Source organism: Triticum aestivum, chromosome 2D (assembly GCF_018294505.1).
Source record: "Triticum aestivum cultivar Chinese Spring chromosome 2D, IWGSC CS RefSeq v2.1, whole genome shotgun sequence".
NCBI lineage: Eukaryota > Viridiplantae > Streptophyta > Magnoliopsida > Poales > Poaceae > Triticum > Triticum aestivum.
Genome location: NC_057799.1, coordinates 93,836,581 through 93,842,052, shown reverse-complemented (window position 1 = coordinate 93,842,052; position 5,472 = coordinate 93,836,581).

The window sequence follows — 5,472 nt, the reverse complement described above, 5'->3', positions numbered from 1 at the left end:
ACCGTGAACCCTGACCAGGCTTCAATTTGCTGGCAACGTTCGAGCTTCCTACTAAATGAAGTTTGCAACCTTTTGACCATCGGATCATTTTGTGCAGTTTCACCAAAATCGAGATGAGCATCCCTGTGGCAAAGAAATTGAAGAAGCGTGATTAGAATAAGATTACTGGGACTAGTTGATGAGACATAAACTCATCACAAATACAGTACGTAGAAGCCAGTAGAGGTATCAGGTATGTGCGGGGCAAAGAAGTAGAGAAATATCCACAGGGAGTGATGTGGGCAGCTGGAGCAGTGGTGCAAGCCGGCTGTAAAGGGAGTTGTACCTGAGGGACGTAGCTCAACCTTGAGGAGGGCGGCCGGAGGCGGCAACTGCCCATGTCGCGGCAGTGAGCAAGGGATGAAGGCAACCTCCCCGGCTTTGTGAGAGAGAACGGCGGGGACCCCTGATCGGGACATGCCGACAGTGGGTTTTCGCCGTCGGCGACGGCCACCGCATCTACACTAAGCATCCACCCCTTCCCCAAGCGGACGTGATCCGCCCGGATGTTAGAGATGTGGCCACAGTCGTTTTGTGCGAGAGAGTGTGAAGAGAGCAACCCCAGCAAGCAACCGTGTAGGCTGGCCCGTCCTGACTATGTATATAGTGGAGCGGTTTCCTTTTCTCTCCATATGAACCTATCATATTGCATACGTGCCACTGAAGAAAAAAAACTTTATTTATAAATGACGCGGCACCTACTACTCGTTCTCCTATAACCTTGCGCTTGGCATCTCCAAAATATTAACCTTGCGATTGGCTCTTCGCCTCTTCGGGAAGTCGAGCAATAATGGTAGTGCAGTATATATCGTTCTGGCTATATGAGACCGAATGAATTGCTGCACATCCACCACGTGGGCGAGGGTCAAGGGGCGAGGGAGAGTGCTACTACATACGGAGCAAAATGAGTGAATGTACACTCTAAAATACGTCTATATACATCAGTGTTTGGAGTATGTACTAGTAGTTCATATTGAAATCTACTGAAGGACATATATATTCCAAACAATATGATAAAATCTCTATAACCAAGGTCGTAGGGACGAGGAGTAAACGGAGGGAGTAGTGAATTTTTCTCCTCGTCCTGCGAGCCACCGCGCGCATGGGCGAGGGAGCGGGCGTAAGGCGGAGCAAGCTTCACCTCATCCTGCGAGCCACCGCACCCGTTGGCGGGGGAGACGGCATACTAAGCAAGCTTCTCCTCGTTCTGCGAGTTGACAGGACACATCAAAAGTACTCCAGTGTATAGAGCCTTGCCTCTAAGGTAGGCCCCACATGGTTTGCCTATTTTTTTAATTTAACATAACGCGTCAAGTCGCAATTTGTTTCCTCACCCGTGGTAGACGATCCTCCCTCCACCAAGTGGAAAACCAGTACATGTGCCAAATTACCACGTGGGCTACCTTTTTCGTACAGAAATGAGCTCCACCGTGTACCCGCGCGGGTGCGGTTGGGAAAGAGACGGGAGTACGTGCACCGTGCATGCACCTCTTCTCTTCGTGCACGTCCCCCACCTACGTGGGTGTGTGTGAGAGATACAAACCGCGTTCGTGAGTGTTTTTTGTTTTGTGGTGGGGGTGGGGGTGGGGTGGGGGTTGATTTCGTGAATTATTTGTGGGAATATGTGTCGGTGACATCTCAAACAAAATTTTGCATGCAATGTGTGTGAAATGGAGGCCTATCCATATCATACATAGAGGGTCGGGCAATCCACGAGAAGAGAGGGAGGGGTCATAGCTATGATAGAGTCGAAGAGAGGATCAAGTGGGTGGGTGCGAGATCGATGAAGAGAGCCATCGAAATTGTGTGTGTGTGCAAGTCAAAGATTGTCACGACCGGTTTTCCAATAAAAATATTTATTGAGAGATTGATCCCTTTTACGGACCAGTAGAGAAGAATTCTTTCTTACTGGTAGACAAAATCTTGATCACAGAAGAAAAATACCAGGAGTACTGAATATAATACAAAGTTGAGCGGAGACTGCTCAACAATTTATTACAAACACGCCAATAAAACATAAAGGTGGATAGGGTGGCAAATCTACTGACTCACGATAAAAGCGGTGGTGGATATATCACAGCGAAGAGGGTGATATGACTCCTGAGAACTAACAGCTCTTCGAGCGTCGGAGTGAGGCTCAAGGAGACTTATTGTGGTTGGCGGAAGCGTATATGATACAAGTGACCAATATCCAGGATCGCACGGGACTGACTGGGATTCCTCTAGGCGTCGGACTCACTATCAAACTCTTCATCCATGAGATCGCCTTCGTCAACATCTGGCCAAATCAACAAGCATAGCACGTGACCCCTGGACGGTACGTGAATTCCTTGTCCCTTGAATGGAACTGCCTGGTTGGCCTTAGATCAGTAGTTCTTGATTTCCTTTCTTCAGTCCTCGGGACCTCAGTCCTGCTTCGGTTGTTGCGAGCAAGATTCGTCTTGTCCCTCTTTCGCTTACGGATATCCTCCAGGCTGCGGCGCTCATTCTCCAAGGTAATGGCCTTGTCAACCAGAGTTTGAAAATCCGGGAAAGTGTGCACGACTAGTTGGCATCTTAACGCCGGTGCCAGGCCGTCCAAGAATTTTTCCATTCTCTTGTTCTCTGTCATGTGCTCGTCGTAGGCATAACGAGATAGCTGGGTAAACTGACCATTGTATTCTGTCACTGACATGCCTCTCTGCTTGAGGTCATCAAATTCTCTCTTCTTGATTTTTATGATGCTCCTGGGGATGTGTGCCCCACGAAAGCCTTCCTTGAATTCCTCCCAGGTGATGTTGTGTTCACTGGGATGCATGTGTAGGAAGTTTTCCCACCATGCTGCAGCTGCTCCAGTAAGGTAGTGGGGTGCATAAAGCACCTTCTCATGATCTGAACACTACGCAATAATTAGCTTCCTTTCGATATCACGAAGCCAATCATCGGCTTCCAGTGGCCTATCGGTATGAGAAAATGTTGGAGGGCGAGTCTTCTGTAATTCAGACAACTTGGAGTGTGGTTGATAGGGCTCACGGTGGTTCCCCATATTGATGACGTGATTCATCATCTCTTGGTGCTGTTGCTGGCTCTGTCCGAAAAGACGGCATACTTGAGACAAGGCTGCTTCCCTGTCCTTTTGGCTGGACTATCCCTGAGTGAAGTTGTTGCTAGTCTGTGTCCCATAAACTTCTTCTGGCTGATTGGGCATGGAACGAGTCCACGGACGAGACATTTTTCCAGTCTGGGGTATTATTTTGCAAAATTAATGAGAAGAACTGTATGGCAAAAGGAAAATCTTGCAAAGGCAAAAATTTAAAAGACCTCAAGATTTTTCAAGAAAACAAAAACGATTTCGCACGGAGAAGAATTGCTTAAACACAAATCTTACATGCGATACGCGAAAAAACGTACAGCACTCAGGATGTGCGTACACATTCCCGCCATGTTATTTAGACTAGCACAGCTCTCCGGAAAGCAGCATACACAACTACTACAAGCAATAGCACATGAAGCACAACATACATGCAGACATAACGCGCGGCTACTCGGCGCTCTCAGTCGGAGATGGTGACAATGTCCTTTCCTTTGCCGAGGGCAAGACTCAGCGGTGCAGGAGATTCAACCTCCACCTCCTCTCTAGCAGGCTCCTGGCGCGTAGCACTGCGCTGCGGTGATGGTGTGGGAGCGACAGGTGGCAGTGCGGGTGCGGCAGGCGCTGCAGCTCTGACTGGAGTAGGAGCGATGACTCGGTCGAACTCCTCAGTGGTAGGCAGACGACGAGCAGTGGCCAAAATGGCCGGTGCATAAGATGCTGAGGATGAGATGAATGTCAGAGGCGGTGCCGTGTGGAGAAGCTCCTTCCTGCTGGCAGGACCGCCCCGAACTAAGTCCATGCGGGCAGCCACAAGATCGTCCACGAGGTTGTCGAAAGACTCCTCCAGAGCCTTGAGATACTCCACGACCATCTCGATTGCTTCATCACGCTCTCCCCTATGGCAAGCGAATGGATAGTGACAAGTATATGGCACATGGCATGGGAGGTAGCGGTAGCGACGGGTCTTCATCATAGGAAGAATGTCCCGAAGGCGAGCTATCGCCTCACGGGCAGCCATCTGCATGGCATGCCTCTCCGTAGGCATGGCCCTTCCCACAAAACGGAAGTGGCGAGATGCAGAACGTCCTCCCTTGAATTGCACCACGGCCTGGTGCATAGACACGTTGTCGCTGAGCTTGTGCTGATAAAGCGTGAACTCCGGACGAGTCGCTGGCCCGATCGCGAGCTTGGTGATGGAGACGAGGAGTTTGACAAACCCCTCGGGCACGTTAGTGAACACCCGAGTCTCGCAGTTGCTGCCAGCCATCTACAAAAGTAGGCAAAAATTCTGAGTAGTCATGTCATAAATTTATGATGACCAACAGAAAATAGCTACAATTGCAAAATGCTGAAAAAGCACAAAAGACGCTAATAACCGATTAGCGATCGCACCTAGTGGCTTCCTACAGTCAGCCTGGCTCTGATACCAAGCTTGTCACGACCGGTTTTCCAATAAAAATATTTATTGAGAGACCGATCCCTTTTACGGACTAGTAGAGAAGAATTCCTTCTTACTGGTAGACAAAATCTTGATCACAGAAGAAGAATACCAGGAGTACTGAATATAATACAAAGTTGAGCGGAGACTGCTCAACAATTTATTACAAACACGCCAATAAAACATAAAGGCGGATAGGGTGGCAAATCTACTGACTCACGATAAAAGCGGTGGTGGATATATCACAGCGAAGTGGGTGATATGACTCCTGAGAACTAACAGCTCTTCGAGCGTCGGAGTGAGGCTCGAGGAGACTTATTGTGGTTGGCGGAAGCGTATATGATACAAGTGACCAATATCCAGGATCGCACGGGACTGATTGGGATTCCTCTAGGCGTCGGACTCACTATCAAACTCTTCATCCATGAGATCGCCTTCGTCAGCATCTGGCCAAATCAACAAGCCAGGTGAGTACTATGAAAGTACTCGCAAGACAGTTCAGACATAAGATATAGCAAATGTAAACATGATGCGTATGAACAGATTAACAAGTGCACTCAGACAAAGGGATGATAATGCATGGGGCAAATAAAGAGAAGTCGGGCGGTAGTCCTCCCGAAATCCCAAAATAAATACTGAGGGCCAAACGAGTGTCTGAATGACTCCTCGAGAGGAAAATACATGAAATAACAAACATGCCGCAGTCGGGCGTCAAGGCGACGCCACATAAAGGGCTTATAATAGAATATAAAGGATGGTGCGTGCCACAGTCGGACGTCTGAGCGACATCACATAAAGGGCTTATATCAAAAGTAAATAACAAACATGCCACAGTCGGACGTCTGAGCGACATCACATAAAGGTCTTATATCAAAAGTAAATAACAAAAGTGCCACAGTCGGACGTCTGAAGCGACATCACA